Source organism: Pollicipes pollicipes, unplaced genomic scaffold, assembly GCF_011947565.3.
Source record: "Pollicipes pollicipes isolate AB1234 unplaced genomic scaffold, Ppol_2.1 Scaffold_5724;HRSCAF=6776_pilon_pilon_pilon, whole genome shotgun sequence".
NCBI classification, from domain to species: domain Eukaryota; kingdom Metazoa; phylum Arthropoda; class Thecostraca; order Pollicipedomorpha; family Pollicipedidae; genus Pollicipes; species Pollicipes pollicipes.
In genome coordinates this window covers 21,174,819-21,193,238 of record NW_023596746.1, presented here as the reverse complement: position 1 = coordinate 21,193,238, position 18,420 = coordinate 21,174,819, and the positions used below count along the sequence as shown (strand labels likewise).

The following is an 18,420-nucleotide window of genomic DNA, read 5'->3' as shown; positions in this document are numbered from 1 at the left end:
ACGCTGGCGCCGCCGCCCGGCGACGACGAGGAGGCGCGAACGGGCCACGGGCTGCCACGGCCCCGGTCCCGCGGCTCGTTGGCGGTGAGTGGCGGGTCACCGGGCGGCCGGGCCAGGTCACCGGTCACCGGGCGGCCGGGCAGGTCACCGGTCACCGCGGCTTGGGGGACGGCTGGTGTATACTCAGCCAAGGCTGGGAGCGGTAGGTAGGGTGCATGGAGATGGTGTTTGGGGCCGACGGGTGGTTCGAGGGTGCCTGGGGACGTAGTTAGATAGCTGGAGGAATCGGGTGCTGCCGGGTCTAGCTTTCCTGTCGACCTCGGCTCCGTAATACAACAAATGAGGTTTCCCTGTGACATGGTTACAGTAAATGGTATAAGCACGCACACTCCACTAGAAAAAAATTATCTCAATCGGTTCAATGAAGCCTCCTGACACTTCCCTGGCTACTCTCAAACAGAACTACTTACAGTGCAAAGCTACTAAGGTACAAAGGTATTTACCATGCAAAGCTACTAAGCTACTAAGCTAATTTATCGGCTGTGAATTGCCCATTTTCCCAAAACAAACCGAGTCAGAGTCGCGAGTTCATATTTATAACAACAAATCCATCAATCAAAATACAATGTGACACCAAAACTAGAAGGCAGGCCCTTCAAACAATAGTAGAAACCTCATGCTGTTCACAGGCCTCAATGTATGTACATATATACCCTATCACAGAGCGCGGTGCAGGGTCACACCCAAGCATCCCCCAGCGGGCACCGGTCAGCAGACGCCAACGACGGACTGACACCCCCGGTGGAAGCGCCGTCCCGCCCCTCCCCGACGGCGCGGCAGGCAGCTCCCCCTGACGGACGTCTGACGCTTGCAGTACGACTTCCCGACACTGTCGGCGCACGACTTCCCACTGCACCCCGCCAGCGCCAGCTCCACGCATCAGCTGGTGTACGAGCCGGGCCGGGCGGGCCGCGCCGGCTCGCGGGACAGCCTGTACGAGACGCTGACACCGCACGGCAGCGGCGGTGGTGGCGGCGGTGGCGGCGGCGCGGCCCGCCGCCACGCCTTCGAGCGCAGCCGCGACGAGCTGCTCTTTGAGAAGAGCAACAGCTGGCGAATGGCGTTCTGAGGCGCGCGCCACGCAGGTACGACCTCCGGACGGCAGGCGCCGACAGCGCTCGGCCCGACCCACCCGACCGCGCCTACAGCCTTTCAGGGGTACCTGGCTTAACACAAAGGAAATGGTGTGAAAAGGCCGTTTTGAGGCAAAAAAATCTACCAAGAGATGGCAAATCCTCCTGGAAATGAAAAAAATGGAAATTGGAAATTGGGACTATTTATGGCGAAATGTGACTAAATAGTTGAGGATTGACGAACGGATTCATGATCCCTGCGGAAAGTGAGTACTCTGTGCGACTCTCTGTCATAGCGAATCGATGTAACATCATCACCATCAGTAACATCATCCATGAGCCAGCGAACAGAGTGTTATGTGCACAACAATTTTCAATCAGAACGACAATGCTGTCACTGCAGCAGCCGTCAGCCAGGCCCTTTGTTTCACAAATGACCTCATCTGTATGCCGCTTAACGTTCTTATATCACCAAGCTGGGGGCTTCGGTCTCGGTATTTGCGTAGTTTAAAATTCCATCGGGGCATCTGGTCCGTATTTCTCACAGCACCGCCATATTTGCGGACAAAATGCGACCGAGGTGGGTTTGCGGCTCGGGCGGTCCGGCTGTCGCAAGCTCAGCTCAACTGAGACAGGGCGCGCTGTTGTGCGCCGGTTAGACTGCAGAATGGCGTGCTGTTGTCCATTGGCTAGAAACAGCACAGCAAGCCGCCATCCACCGGCTGAGGCCAGAGTCGGAGGCACGTGACTGCGCAGAGTCCGAGTTGATCAGGGAGTCACTGAATTTTGGAGTTAATGTGGAATTGATTTCTTTCGAGAATAGGTAAGTCGAAGCTGGAGGTTAATCACACGTATTGGAAGACGTGGTCGATGAGTAGGCTCAAAAAGGCATGTAAAAAACCTTCTTCCGCTCGATGCAAGCTGGCATTCGTACGGGATGATTTACTAAGGTATGATGGCAGAATGTCCACTCCAGGCTGCTTGCAAACCACAGACGTGCTTCCGTTCAGGACCACCGTCACTGCAATCGGCTTTATTGGAGTCGGTTGTGGAAACCGGAATGTATCCAAGTCTCTATGAGTGGGGATCCGAGTGTATTCAATATTGAGTTCTGCTACTCTGGAGAAGGGATCGAGACAGTCTCCTTGCGCTTTAAACCCGCGGTCGGAATCTGGAATTGAAACCGAAAATGGGAATCCCTAGTCGAGAATCGATTCCTTCGTAGCGGAATCAAGCGTAAGTCGGGTGCGGCATACGATATACCCCAGTATGCCCCACGGGGGATACCGTTGTATCCCTCGTGGGGTAAAGAAGGTCCTCGCTTTCACGGCGGGTGCCGTGTTTCCCTCGACGCCCCCTGACGACGGTCACCAGAGGCCAAGTCTGCCTGTGAGGCTGCCCATCGGTGACCACTAAGATGGCGTGAACAGAGAACACGACCCGTACTAAAGCTGACGCTCTGGCGTCAGCCGAGACCTTCTCGGGCTGGCCAGACCACAGACGCCGCGCCGACGCTGACTCTGACCGACGAGACAAGCTCACCGGGCTCGCGATTACGCTTCGGAGGATATATGGACCCCGGTTGTGATGCAACCGTTGGCAGGAACATACATAGAAGCTTGGTTCAGCTGTCGTGAAATGGTGTTTTGGATTGGAAAGGACATTGGCTTTAGAAGAGCTCATGGATAATCATGTATCGTCTTGCACCAGTTTGTTCTCACCATGTCTGTCTTCAGTGCCGACAGGGACTTCAGTTCTTCGAAATGCCCTCTCATTATCTGTATCCAGTGCTTGTGTATGCATAGTAGATAAGTTGTAGTTGTAGTAGATAATATAAGTTGTAGTAGATAAGTTGTGACGAACTGGTCTCGTCGCGACTGTTTCCGCTTTGAATACTGCATATTTGGTTCTCTTAATACTGCATATTCGGTATTTGATACTCTTCCGCTGCATGAGGTGCCCACCACGCACACCATGACACGCTCCTTCGCTGTGCCTCGAGCTGCGTCACCAGCTGCCACGTCGGCGTCTGACTCTAAGACCAGCCTGCTTCGGTTGTTCCGCAGGACCAAAGTCTAGTGTACTACGACATTCACGACTTCGATCAAGAGGAGCCGGTGCGGAGCCGCGGGCCGCCCTCGCTGGCGCTCACCGCCTACAGCGGCCGCTCCGCCAATCACGCGCTCCGGCAGGGGCGGCACGGCCCCACGTGATCAGCGCCTGCTGCGGGCGCGGCAGGTCACGCGTGGTCACGTGACACGCTTGCGCTCGGGCGTCGTCTTGCCTCGCCTCGACTGGTGGTAGACTCGAGTCCGCAGCCTCCGGAAAGAGAGGTGCCAATCAAATGAGGTGTGCGCGCCGGGCGAGATGGAGGTCGCGCCTGCCGGCGCCGCACGGCTTGACCAGGAGCAACCTGAGGCGGTGGAAGGCGCTTTTTGACCAGGTATTGCGCCTGTCTGTGAAACCTAATCTGCGGTGCGCTATTGTGTTACTGTGTTACTGGCGAACTCTTGGGAGTGTCAGCTGGTGCGTGTTTCAGATCATGTCCTACTGTAATTGACAGCGATGTGCACCGATCGCGAGTGTGTCGTCATAACAGTCATGCGTCGCGCCGTGTCCGTGTTATGTGATTGTATTGTATAGCTGACCAGTGACCATGCATCTCAGATATCAATATACATGGCGAAGAGGCATGCTGGGCGCGGTGCGGAAGCTGCTCCGTCACACGGATCTCGTATGATCGATGCACGTCAACAGCCGACGCCGATCTGGACCGAGCCGAGCGCGATAATCGGCGCGTCTTTCTTGTGCTGTGCCAGATCGGTGCTGAGATAATGCCTGCCAGCTGTCATTCCGGATAATGTGGGTGGTGTCCCGAACCTCGACCACAGCTACATCACGACCACCTGTGACAAACCCCACATTACGACCACCTGTGACAAGCCTCACATCACGACGACCTGTGACAAGCCTCACATCACGACCACCTGTGGCAAACCTCACATCACGACCACCTGTGGCAAGCCTCACATCACGACCACCTGCGACAAGCCTCACATCACGACCACCTGTGGCAAGCCTCACATCACGACCACCTGTGGCAAGCCTCACATCACCATCACCTGTGGCAAGCCTCACATCACGACCACTTGTGCCAAGCCTCGCAGTGCGACCACCTGTGACAAGCTTCACATCACAACCACCTGTGACAAGCCTCACATCACGACCACCTGTGACAAGTCTCCAGAACGAAACTATCCCAAAGTGGTGTGAACAAACAATATGGTTTGGTCGATACAAACTTGCAACGAAAGCTCGAAGCTGGTGTGCTACTTTATTTGCGCCATTAGACCTGGCCGCCCGTAGGATTTTCAGTTCGTGAGAGCGACGGGCCTCAATGCAGCTGACTCCCAACTGGGCGGCTGCTTTGGTCACGGATTCCCAGGGTTCGATGCGGGCGGTGGCGACGCGGCTGGCCGCCAAACTAATTAACACGGCGGCCGCCGCCAAGTCCACCTAAACTAATCAGCCGGAGTTTTCCCAGGGGTAATCAAAACGTGCCGCAGGGTTTCGTGACCGTTTTTTCTGATGGAATGTTGCACACATCCCTTTCAGCGTGCTGTGAGCGCGGAGTCACCCAGGCGCCAGCTGACTTACGATGAAGCGGGGTTGTCGGTATGAAAGTGACAGAAACAGCCCACATATCCCACCAGAATCCGTCGAAATTGATGGAGGCTGGATTAACGAGTCGGTTTTGAAAGCCCCTCTCCGGATGTAGGCCACGACCGTCTGAAGGGCTTACGTGAATGCGAGTCCCGCTTTGCGAAGCCTCAGTAGCTTGCAAAGGCTTTCTTCGGATGTCTTAGTTCGAAGCGACGCGCGTGCACCGGGCGAGCTTTGGAGAGACGCTCGTGCGCCACGCGGTGCGGTGCACACGCATGCGTCATGAACCTATATCTGCGCCACATGCGGCGGTGCTTCCACAAAACAAGATTTGTACTATCCCGAATCTTTCAGCGCTGGTTTCTCAGGGAAGCTGTCGATTTCGCTGTGTTGCCGCTGTGTCGCAGCAGTAACAGAAAGTTGTGTGATCACTTAGCTCGATCAGTCAGACATTATCACGCCTGTAGATGGTTGGGTCAGTCTATACTCTACAGGTTTTGCGGTCCCAAAGGCAACGTGACTGTCCTTCGTGAAAAGGCTCTTAGCATTATTAAAACTCTGAACGTGCACGTGCTGACGAGATGGTCTCGCCACCAGAACCCCGAAGCACTGTGCTCTGAAGATATCAAGTTTGTACCAAAATATGCCATCGACTTGCACAAAAAGGGAATAAGTCGAGACAGTTTGGAAAGTAAGATATCTGTGAGAAAAATATTACTTAAGAAGAATGATGGAAAATATCTGGGAAGCCCTATATGGCTAAACCCTTTAACATCCGACGAATTTCACGCATAAATGGTTGATGCACGACATACCTACTGATTTGCTGACCATGAAGATCAAGTAAAACTACAGCGTGACGGCCGCCCAGGTGACCAGCCTTTTCTGTGACCCCCCGGCACAGCGTGACGGCTGCCCAGGTGACCAGCCCTCTCTGTGATCCCCGGCACAGCGTGACGGCTGCCCAGGTGACCAGCCCTCTCTGTGATCCCCGGCACAGCGTGATGGCTGCCCAGGTGACCAGCCCTCTCTGTGATCCCCGGCACAGCGTGACGGCTGCCCGGGTGACCAGCCCTCTCTGTGACCCCCGGCACAGCGTGACGGCTGCCCCGGTGACCAGCCATCTCTGTGACCCCCGGCACAGCGTGACGGCTGCCCAGGTGACCAGCCCTCTCTGTGATCCCCGGCACAGCGTGACGGCTGCCCAGGTGACCAGCCCTCTCTGTGATCCCCGGCACAGCGTGACGGCTGCCCAGGTGACCAGCCCTCTCTGTGATCCCCGGCACAGCGTGACGGCTGCCCAGGTGACCAGCCCTCTCTGTGATCCCCGGCACAGCGTGACGGCTGCCCAGGTGACCAGCCCTCTCTGTGATCCCCGGCACAGCGTGACGGCTGCCCAGGTGACCAGCCCTCTCTGTGATCCCCGGCACAGCGTGACGGCTGCCCGGGTGACCAGCCCTCTCTGTGATCCCCGCACAGCGTGACGGCTTCCCGGGTGACCAGCCCTCTCTGTGATCCCCGCACAGCGTGACGGCTTCCCGGGTGACCAGCCCTCTCTGTGATCCCCGGCACAGCGTGACGGCTGCCCAGGTGACCAGCCCTCTCTGTGATCCCCGGCACAGCGCGGAGCTCCTCTGAAGCGCCGACGTCATCGGCCACACTCTGAAGTCCTGCCATCTGCCGGTCACACTCTGAAGTCCTGCCATCTAGCGGCCACACTCTGAAGTCCTGCCATCTACCGGCGAGATTCGGTCGCGGATAGCTTCCGGACAGATTCATTGATTGCTGGCATACCTACCTATGGTTACTGGCGCCCGTCATTCATTGTTTCATAACATCCACCAGACCTATGTTGTTTCATCCCGCGCTCGTCGCTGTTTGGTGCCGCTTAGTGGCACAATTCGGGGCGCGTGCCTGACAGAGCATCGGTATTAATCGGGTTAATCTGTGGACATTTCGACCTCAGCTCACTTGAGTGTATATCTATGCATGCATATATATTTGCGAACGCCATCGATCTGAAACTTTGTAATGACATTTCCAACAACGATTTCGACTTCCATTATTGACATGGTCTGAATACCATTCAATATAAACACGCTTCAGAACTGCAGTCAAACCATCAAAGTGCATTGGTTTCACGCTTTAACACACGCAACTGAGATGCTTCAAGTGCCAACTGAGTGAAGTGTGAAGTGAAGACTGAGTGAAGTGTGAAGTGAAGACTGAGTGAAGTGAATTAAGATGCCAACTGAGATGCCTTACAGCCAAACCTCTAAAACTCACTGCTTTGAAGCTAGGCGCAAACTTTTTTGCATTGACAAATACGTTCTTTTTTTGTGAACGGCGTACTTATCTGGTTAGTTGGACTGCAGATGTGTGGAAATTCCATTAAATGTAAAATGAGCGCCGTTGCACTGTCCGGATAAGATATTTTACAGGCTTACTTTTGCTCTCAGACATACGTAAAGCTGTTCTACCCAGTGTGTTTTGGGGTGTGATGGATTCTGACAATATATATATATATATATATATATATATATATATATATCCGATGTTTGGCCGACACGTCACCGCTATATCCATTCGCAAGTGATCTATTAGACGTATTCTTGTCCCAGTGGATATCACACAAGCTGTGTGTGATCTTTATTCCGTTAAGCCAATGCATCATCGTCACTGACAGTAAGAAAATACAAAAACACAAACCTTGGAATGCGTTTTCGGATGACATTCCATAGGCTGGGAGATAATTCATGAACGAGTAACACGTTTTCAGTCTATGTCGAGCATCGCATTCTCTGCGAATCGCACAGGTGAGACAGGCTTGGAGATAAGATGTCGTAATATTGTAAAAGTCGAATTAATAGAACACGGAAAACAAAAGCCAGGCATCTTTGTGCCAAAGCCCTGACACGTGAGCCCAAGCTGCCCCAAAACACCCAACGGCATAGGTCGTCGAATGAAGGGGCTCCATGCAATCGGGGCGCCCCCAAACACATGAAGGCATGGCCGGTCGAATGAAGGGGCTCTGTGCAAGCGGAGCGCCCCCAAATAGATGCAATGACTTGTCTTAATTAGGCATGTGATCCCAGAAGTCGATCAGACGTCACGGGAATGTTTCCAGCTGGTGTGGCCTAGCCCACCGTCACCGTGACCTGCTGGATCTGCTGCGACTTAAGAATGAGATCACTTCAACGGCGACATGGCTACCTCAAAATTTGCGATCCATACAAGTAGCCAATGTCCGCTGCATGCTTCGCCTATTCGGCGCCTGTTGAAATGTCCTTGCCTGGTGAATGTCACGGCTGAATGGTCGACTGCCGCCGCTGTGCTGCTGTGTCGGTGCCGTTGTGCCAGTGATGCCGTATCGGAGCTGCTATGTCGATGCCGCTGTGCCAGTGCTGCCGTGTCGGTGCCGCTTTGCCAGTGCTGACGTGTTGGTGCTACTGTCGGTGCCTCTGTGCCAGTGCTGCTGTGACTGTGGTGCTGTGTTGGTGCTGCTGTGTCGATGCTGCTGTGTTGATGCTGCTGTGTCGGTGCTGATGTACCTGTTCTGCTGGCTGGGTGCTGACGTATCAGTGTCGATGTGCTCTCCCAGATAAGTTCGTGCTTCAGTGCCCGTGCTGTCACACATGGCTGTGTTGCTTTAACGATGACACCATGCTTGTGCTGCTTTGACGGTGCTGCAGTGATGGGGCAGTTGTCCCGGTGCTGCAGTGACGGTGCAGTTGTCCCGGTGTTGCTGTGTCGGTACTGCCATGCCGGGACTGCTGTGTCGGTGCTGATGAAACTGCGCTGCTGTTTGGGTGCTGACACATCAGCGCCGATGTTCTGGCCCTGATAAGCCCGCGATACCGTGCCGGTGCTGCCGACATGGCTGTGCTGCTGTGCTGGCGCTGCTGTGCTGGCTCTGCCGTACCCTTGCTACTGCCAGTTCTCCACGCCATTGCTGTAGCGTCGGCGCCGCTCGGTTGATACTTCGCTCCGCCTCGTTTGCAGTCCAGACGAACTGGTCCCGTCCATTCCCATCGGAGGTCCGAGTCCCTAACCACCGGATATATGGGCAATTGGGTTGTGAAATGCGACGCCGTTCGCGCGGTTTTTGAAGAAACGCGCGCGAGGTGGGACGGTTGGTTTAGAAATGTCGTTGGTAATGACCCTATGTGGGGGCGGTAGTAGGAACCATCGTTTTGAGAGTCAAACACTGAGTTGGAGACAGTGAGCTTCAGTGTCATCCAAATGTTGACACTGCTCTACCCTTCTATCGACACCAACTCTGTGTGAATTATCGCGGATAATCTTCAACAGGCTGAAATGCACAATGCCAGGATCCATGGGAACGCACATAACTGAAGCTATCAAACCCCATCCGTGTCCCATCTCTCACCTGATCCGGACTGCATCGGCAGGCGACTCCTTCAAGAGCTGGTCTGCGTCCCTACACGCCCGGCGAGCCGATCAGTCTCGCGCGTGCCTCGCTCCGCCTGCCACACCCCCATTAGCCATTAGTCCTGGACTCGTGCCCCCGGGCACCTCCCCACGTCCAGGGAGGGAGGGAGGGGACCGCGCCGCCGCCCCGCCCCCCTCCGGCCGTCCCCGCCGGCAACTTGTCGGACGCTAACGACCCTAGCGGACGGAGCGTCTGTGGTCAGTCATCATCGTTACGGCGATATTGAGCCCATCCATCGACGGCAGCGGTGGTGGTCGACGCCTGGCGCTGATCTGTCCAGCTCAAGACGACCAGACCAGCACGGCACGCGCGCCCCTCGGCCGTGAGGAGCCGGCCTCGCCGCCGGACCCAATGCTGCGCCGTCGCTTGTGGCTGGAGACGGAAGACCCCAGCGCTTGCATGTGGCTGGAGACGGAAGTCACTACTGTTTGCATGTGGCTGGAGACGGAAGACCCCACCGTTTGCGTGTGGCTGGAGACGGAAGACCCTACTGTTCGCGGGAATTTTAAATGTTGAAACAGAGCAGCCGATGGTTTACTTTATAAGGTGGTGGATACACGCTTTGCTTGAGCTGTGATTACCGCACATGGTTTTAGGACTTCTGAAAATGAAACTGGTTTCTCCGTTGGGCGACGGCGCCGACCATTACGATTCTGCCGGCTGTTGTCCTTCACAGTGAGCGAAGAGAAGCAGGAAGCTGTCACAACCAGTAGCGCTGCTTCCAGTAGGACGACTAAATGTCAGATCACCCAATATGCTAAAAAAAACTGGCGGCGCCCGAGGAATAAATTTTGGCTGGTGGTGGTGCGCAGCTGGGCGTCTAGGGGTCTGTCTCAGAAGTGGAGCGTCTTAGTGGTTCTATTCTCGTGCCCACGGCACTGCCACGGCACAGGCACTGTCAACGAGCCACGCCCCCCAAGTGACAACCGATGGCTGCATGATAACGCTATTCAAGCCGTATTTTCTAGTATATTAATGGCTGAATATTTTCGATATAAGAACTCCAAACTAATCATCAAGAAGACCAAGAGCTTGACGCCTTTCTCGCCTGTATCAATCTTTTGTGTGGTGAAATTTGAGCGGCCGAGCTGGTAAAAAAACTGGTATTTGGTGAAAAACCGGCAAATTGGTAATTCACAAGTTGGTACAAAAGGCATAAACTAACCATTATCGCATGAGATTGGGTGCTGAAAGGCACCTGACTTTACGGGAACAAGTTTTCAACTACCAAACGTATGATCTATTTAAAAATTAATTGCTGAGATTTCGGCAAATGAACATATTCCGTGAAAATTTGGGTACTTGCCATCGGTAACAAGTAACGATATCTCCGCCGATGTCATGTCGGTCACGTTTTGTACTCAGACGCCCGGCATCGGGAATTGTGAAATGTGTTCTAAAATTAACTCTCTGAATTTATTCATTCTATCTTGTCGTGGTATATAAAAAAGCAGATACGGCATGCAAATTGTTTAATGTCACAATAACATTCAACAGATGATATTGCAAAACGACTCTCACGAAGTTTATTCAACAGACTTCCAAACAACTAAAAAAACAAGGACGGCGTAAGTTCTCCCCAGCTTACATTTGAATTCAATCTTATCCTTGATAATGCTTGATTTATGAATGGCGTGTGTAATGATTTGTGTTCTGCATGTTTGTTTTTCTCTGTGTACTTGGTTTGCGAATGGTGTATTTATGTGTAAGTAAATGCGGAAGAAAGCAGAGAGATGAGATCACTGTTTATCTGCCGTTGCTTCGAGAATATTTTATTGTATTGGCGCTAAATGTGTATTGGAGAAAATGTGCTTAGATTGTTTTTGTCAGGTAGCTTGTCAGTAGTTTGGTCGATGGCATTTTCCTCAAATAGTTTCGTTATTTCCATCACATAATGCGGTCGCCACATTAAACAAATTCGCATATTGCACCTAGGTACTCTTATCTGAAACAGACCGTAGTACTGTTTCATCACTGGTCGTAATAATGCATTGACGCTGACAGAAAAAAAACGCACAACTGTTGACCGTCGTATGGTGTTGCTACTGGCTACTGTTGACCGTCGTATGCTGTACTGCCAGTAGCAGTGGTACTGTGCCGTTACCGGCAATGAGACGTTCCCTCCGTACTGGCCCGCCGCTGACTGTGGTACTGTCCCGCCGTTGGCAGTGTTTACCAACGCTGACAATGGTACTGTCCCGCCTGTGGCAGCGGCACTGTCCCGCCGCTGACTGTGGTACTGCACCGTCGCTGGCAGTGGCGCCGTCTCGCCGGTGACAGCGGCGCTGCACCGTCAGCGCGGCCGTGATGCTGCACCGCTGGAGACCGCAGCACCGCACCGCCCCAGGCGTCTCCGGCTGGTCCGTCCGAGAGCGGCGACGGCCGGCGCCGCTGGCCGGGGGGCAGCGCGCGCGCGCGCCGAGCCCGATCGATGGCTGGAGGCCGGCCTGGCCCGGGCAGCGGCGCCCGGGCGGCCGCCGGCGCCGGCAGTCAGCGGGCCTGCCCCGAAGACAGCGGTGCCGGACGCAGCAGCGCCGCTCGGGCGGCGGGACCCGCAGCGGCCGGTGGAGGCTCGCAGGTGCGGCCGGCGCCGAGCCGCTACTGACGGGGCAGCTGCGCGTCAGACGGAGCCGAGGTGGGTGCACGAGATGCCCCGGGACGAGGCATTGCGAGGTGGTGTGCTACCTGGTGAGAACGGGAGTTGGAAGCAGTATGGACCTGCTTGCGCTGAGCTGCGTGCGTGTGTTCTGGGTGGTGTGTGATATCCAGCTGTCGGTCAGACGAAATCAATGGTACGTTGCTCGTGGTTTGGTAATTGTTTTCAAAGGCTTATTTCATGTTGTCCTCCACGTGGTCCATATACTCTGTTTTGTCACACAACGAACCACGGCGTAGACAAGTTGAAATAGATCACATTAGTGTTGTCGAAGCCTGTTACACATGATATATACGATATACCATGACATGTGGGGTAGTATTCCATCCCAAATGCAAAGACTAATGCTAATAGTCAGCTGTAAGACTTGGGACACATCTTTAACATTGGTTAGGCGTATTCGAAACTGCAAGGTGTCAAAGCCATACCACGCAGATGGCAGGTTAGGATATCACATACTTGGAAATGTCCCTGCACAGCCCTCATCGTCCCCAGCCATCTATCTGTCCAACCGAGCGCGAGTTTGAGGAACGCGTGCGCCTCTTCGTGGATAGTCATTAGCCTAACAGCGTGCCACAATGGACGGCCGCCTGTAAGCCGTTCATCGTCTCAAAGTAGCGATAAAGTAAGCGATATCCAAACCCCGGCGGCGTCGTTCATCTGGCGAGCCGTCGAGAGCCGGCCCACCGACGGCACGTCAGCCTTTCACTGCCGCCGACGGGCATCGATCGGACGCGGCCATGCAGTCACCAGCGTGTCCAATCCCGCTGTATGACGGCCGGTTGTCTGATCCCGCTGTATGACGGCCGGTTGTCCGATCCCGCTGTATGACGGCCGGTTGTCCGATCCCCCGCTGTCTTACGGCCGGCTGTAGGATCCCCACGGTGCGATCCCCGCTGTCTAACGGATAGCTGCTTGATCCTCCACTGTCTGAGGGCGGGTTGTCTGATCCCCGCTGTCTTGCGGCCGGTCGTCTGATCCCCGCTGTCTGGCAGTCGACTGTCCGATCCCTGATGTCTGATGGCCGGCTGTGTGATCCCCGCTGTCCGATCCCCGCTGTCTGGTCCCCTGTCTGATCCCAGCTGTCTGACGGCCGACTGTCTGATCCCCCTGCCAGACGGCCGGCTGTCTGATCCTTTGCTGTCTGACGACCGGCTGCCTGATCCCCCGCCATCCTACGGTTGGCTGCCTGATCCCCGTTATCTGACGGCGGGCTGTCTGATCAGCGGGGTATCTGATAGAGGCTCAGTGCTCTAGAAGCCCGCGGTGTCCACGTGCAGCTTTATTTTTGGTTCAGACGTCCGATCCAAGGAGGCACGGGTCGCGCTGGCTCTGAGCAGCTCCCTGGTGAACGTCAGATCCTGCTTGTCTGGATGTCAGGAGCAGTGAAGCGGCGGAAGATGACAAGTTTTCTTCAGCAGAGCTGGGGAGGGGGAGGGGGGGGGGGGGCAATGGCACAGTGCCTGAAAGCAAAGCCAAGCATTCCCAAAGGATTTTCTCCCCCGCAATCCTCGCCTTCACTAGGACACTCGCCTTCACCAGGTGCCAATCCAGCCCCCGGTAGCAGTCACTTCCCGTCACCAATTCTCAAAGTCAAATGACAGCCACCGGGACGACGGATGCTAAAGATCGCAGCAGGCCAAATGAAGTCGTAAATTGCCAGCCCCTACGACGTCACATTTGCGGCGCATGTTAGCGCGCTGGCCGCTAATGGTACTGCCGCCGAACACGCAGACTGCGGGCCGAGGCGGGCCTAGCACTGCCGCCGAACACGCAGACTACGGGCCGAGGCGGGCCTAGCGTGACTTCTCGGTACGACGCCACACCAGCTAGCTATGGTCGGTTGGCAGGTCTTCATGTGGGGTGATTCCCACATGGTGCGTCTCCCTGCGAAGGATTATAGGAATGACAAACAGATGAAGTGCGACGTATTGTAATCTTGCCGGGGTTTGGACGTAATTTTGCTGGGATTTCGACACAATTTTGTCGGGGTTTGCTCCTCCGAGTCTACAACTTCGCCATGTGCCTTCGTAAATCATGCGTGAAGTTTGTTTCGCCGTAGAAGTGGATGTTGCGCTTCACGTGCGCAATGGACCAAATTTTGCAAAATGAGAAATAAAGAACGAAAACAATTTCTTTCAACGCTATAAAAGCTGCTGATGGGGGGAGCTAACCCACCTGCGTTCGCCAGAATTCTCAGTGAGTCATACAAATGATTCAGCAGATCATTATCACCCTTGCCCACCAGCCTGCAACAGGGGCGGTGCCCCATGGCACGGTACGTCGTCTTTGAGATGGGACTGCTTTATTGAAGTGGTTAACTGATGGTTTTTGAAACAAGTCGTGCTTAGTCCTGAGCCCGGTTCCCGAGCCACCTCACAACATATCCGGCCAAATTGCGAATAAGCATATTTCTGACGAACTACAACCGCAGCCTGACGCTTCTTTGAATCTCACTAAACTCATGTCTTCCGAGTAAAACGCGAGCATGAGCTGCCTGTTGACTTGTCCCGCAGACTGAGCCGTAATGCACGGGCGCCGCGGGCGAAGTCGAAGTCGAAGTCTCTTGTACAGTTGAATTCCACCCGGTGTCAGTCATGAGTCACTAACTGTTCCGTGGGACGGCGCTTCCCTTCATGGAGAAGCCCGGACCACGAGGCTTAGCTTCACCTGTAGCTGCCAGTGCGGCAGACCAAGTACGGCTGCTCTCCGTCAGCGGCGCGCGCCAGAGCTCTACGGTCCATTAACATTCTGACCAGCAGCTGGGAGGGAAGGAGGGGGGAGGGGGGACGGCTGCAGAAGTCATGTCAGAAATCGCCGGACCCGCGGCTCCAAAGCGAGACGTCACGTCGGCGATTCATCAATGGATTAGTCGCCTTGGACGTGGGAAACATTTGGACTTGGCTCAGACGCCGCCGTTCCGCGAGGCCGATTGCGCTATGTTCGAGTTCCCGCGATTGGTTTTGGGCCTGCCCGTCATAGGATTATTTGGGCCTGCCCACCAGTAGGATTACTTCGACTCAGTTCTAGTCATGTATCATTGGGATGTGACATGCTGCCGTGTGCAAAATGTACCGCACCATTGGGATGTGGCCTACCGCCGTGGGCGGGACGTACCGCACCATTGGGATGTGGCCTACCGCCGTGGGCGGGGCGTACCGCTCCATTGAGATGTGGCCTACTGCCGTGGGCAGGACGTACCGTGGACAGGATGTACCGCTCCATTGAGATGTGACCTACTGCCGTGGGCAGGATGTACCGTGGACAGGACGTACCGCTCCATTGAGATGTGGCCTACTGCCGTGGGCAGGACGTACCGTGGAAAGGACGTACCGTGGACAGGACGTGCGCTCCATTGAGATATGGCCTTCTGCCCTGGGCAGGATGTACCGCTCCATTAATCTCCGCCAGACATGTGAAGCGGCTTGGCCGCGGCCGCCGTGCCACGTTAAAGCTCCACGTTAGGAGCGTGGATTGATCGTCGACGCATTGGTCATAGTCTGTCGTCGCACACATATAGTGATGGGCGCACACACAGTGCCATAGCAGTACTCTGTACTGGTAATCATGCATAGCAGTACTCATTGTGGCCCGTCCAGGCGGCGTGTGGCTGCTACCTGCCAACGTATTTCGGCACAACGATAGCACCACTTCTATGCAGCAGAGTCCATGGCCGTCCGATCGCTGTCTGTTGGACAGTGGCATCGATTACGGTCCATGTGTGACTAATACCAAGCTATATTGATTCCTTAACTAGCCGACGCCACGCGGTTTCTCGCTTCTTTGATCATTTGGTTCTGGGATCATCTCACCCAATCATGTGTTGGTTCCGTCACCAGTCGACTCCGTGATCAGTTGGTTGTGAGATTATTCTGTTTCGTGGCTGTCGGACTCCGTGAGGATAGCAAACCTGTGTCATGTTGAGCAGGGCTCGTGATTGCGCCGTCACTGAATACTGCGCCCAGTGATAGCCCTGCTCCGCGATTACCTCACCATGTAATCAGCTGGCTCTGGTCAGCCCGTCACGTGTCAGCCTGCCCGTGATCGCCTTGCTCGTGATCGCCTTGCCCGTGATCATCCTGTCAGTGAGCACCCTGCCAGTGATCATCATCCTGCCCGTGATGACCCTGCCCGTGATCACCCTTCACGTGATCACCCTGCGCGAGACCATTTGGTTCGTGATCATCCTGCCCGTGATCCTCCGGTCCGTGATCACCCTGCCAGCGATCACCCTGCCCGTGATCACCCTGCCCGTGATCATCCTGTCCGTGATCACCCTGCACGTGATCACCCTGCCCGTGATCATTTGGTTCGTGATCACCCTGCCTGTGATCATTTGGTTTGTGGTCACCCTGCCCGTGATCATCCTATCCTGTTCGTGATCACCCTGTCCGTGATCACCCTGCCCGTGATCATCCTATCCTGTTTGTGATCACCCTGTCCGTGATCACCCTGCCCGTGATCATCCTGCCCGTGATCAGTCTGCCCGTGATCAGTCTGCCCGTGATCAGGCTGCCCGCATAATTAGCCTACCCGTGACCAGTCCGCACATGCCCGGCCAGTAGACGTAACGCCGGCTCGGCATCATTTGTCGTCACCTGGCGGCGGCCGCCGGCGCCACTGCTGATGTACCGCGCTCGCGTCGTCACCGACGGCTCCTTCATTATGCATGACCGGTCGTGACGTCAGCGCCCCGCCGGGAGCGCCTGCGCCGCTCTGTCGCCAACCAGAGCTGCTGGTGCGAGCTTCAGGAGCCCTCCACCCTCCCCGGACCTTGCCGCCGCGCGGAGGCGCTGGTGCGAGCTTGGGGGGGGGGGGCGTTAGTCCTCTACCCCCCTCGGACCGTGCCGCCGCGCGGAAGCGCTGGTGCGAGCTTGCGGAGCTGTCAGCCCTCCACCCTCCTCGGACCGTGCCACCGCGTGGAGGCGCTGGTGCGAGCTTGGGGAGCCGTCAGCCCTCCACCCTCCTCGGACCCCGCCGCCGTCCGGATTCGCGCCGCTCGCAGACTCTCCAGCCCGATGAAAACAGCCCGGCGGGCCCGACTGAGCTGTGCTCGCAGGGCTCGATGCCTCGACGCAGGGAAATAGCTCTTGTGATTGTGAAGACTCGGGGCGTCTGGCGGCCGTCGGACTGCTGCCTCTGCCTCAGCTGTGCTAGAGATGAGCGGATTTCTGTCTCGGCAGCCGGCGGCCCGGTTGGGAGCGTCGCGTGCCGGCTAACGAGCCATTCTGGATCCGATCCGCTTCGCGTGAGGAGCCCCAGATGCAGGGAGAATGCGGCCGACCAGCAACCACTCTCAGCTCGTGTCGGATATACGTGTCTCCCAGCTCAGGCGGGCGGGATGCCGGATGGCGGGAGGCGTCGAAAGAAGATGTATCACGTTCGGCATGAAATCTGTTTGTCACACGGGGATATATTACTGGCAAACCGCAGTGGGCAGCGCTGCTGACGGCACTACTTGATTTCTTTTCACTTAAATGCCCTTTTTCCATCCTATAGCGCCGGAGCTACAGCTTCAGCTTTAATCATATCTGTCTCGACATGTCTGTGCTTTGATAAGTATATATATATATATATATATATATATATATATATAAAATGACAATATATTTATAGATAGTATGTATATACACATATACTAACGCCTGTTGTATAGATTCCGCAGTTTCATCAAAGACGCCAAGTTATGTGATTATCCGTCTTTGTGTGTTATAACTCGCGTGCGCCCGGAACATCCCTGTGAATGCTGCGAGATCCACGGTTTGCTTAGCTGGCAAACATTTGCAGAACCCAAGGACCATTTAGTTAAGCTATCGCACGGGGCAGAATAACGCAACGAACTCATAAAAGACCAGGCCGTTGTCCTCGCTGGACGCCACGGGGCGGGTTCTCCCCCTGCGTAAGATAATGGCGCCTACCACTGCGCCAACATTGTCGCGGTGCGTTTGTCGTGGCCAGTTACGCCGGTATCGATTGGTCGGCGACGCGGCCGGTGGTCGCGCTTGGCCGGGCTCCAGTAGCGGGCCGGGGCCGAGACGGCGCCTGGCGCATCTGCCCGAGCGCGCGCGAGCCGCCGCCGGCACCTCCGGCCCCGTCGGCGCCACTTCCCAGTATCATCCGGGGCATTAATTCTGGCTGGCGCCGCCGCCGACGCCGTCTCAGCCTCCGCACGTGAGGGGTCGCCCGACGGAGCCGCCGGCGGGGTGCGTCGCCCCTCGCGGCTGCTGCCCTCCGGCGTCGGATAAGGTCTCGAACACGCGCCTCCGTTGTGCTAGCGCCGCATCCCTAATCAAAGCCCGGCGGCCCTGCGTCGTTAGGGCTGCCGGCGCGGGGCGGGGAGCCGTGGGGTGGACCAGCCAAGCCGGGTCGGCATCCCGCCGCGGCGCACAAAGGCCTGAACCGCGCTAATGGGGCGAAGCTGGCAGGAGTGTGTAGACAGGCGTTTTCCATCCGGCTGTTGGGCCAGTGCTGGCCGTGGCTTGAGACGAAGGAAGTTTGTTTGGCGTCAGAGTGTT

General features: G+C 55.8%; 1 long non-coding RNA gene across 1 annotated transcript; it reads left to right on the top strand.

Annotated features, from left to right (window-relative positions):
* Positions 1-7: 7 nt before the first annotated feature.
* Positions 8-3,824, top strand: LOC119103550 (uncharacterized). Its single transcript, XR_005094776.1, has 3 exons — positions 8-84; positions 875-1,145; positions 3,200-3,824. It is a non-coding gene; the product is annotated as an uncharacterized LOC119103550 (long non-coding RNA).
* Positions 3,825-18,420: the final 14,596 nt, after the last annotated feature.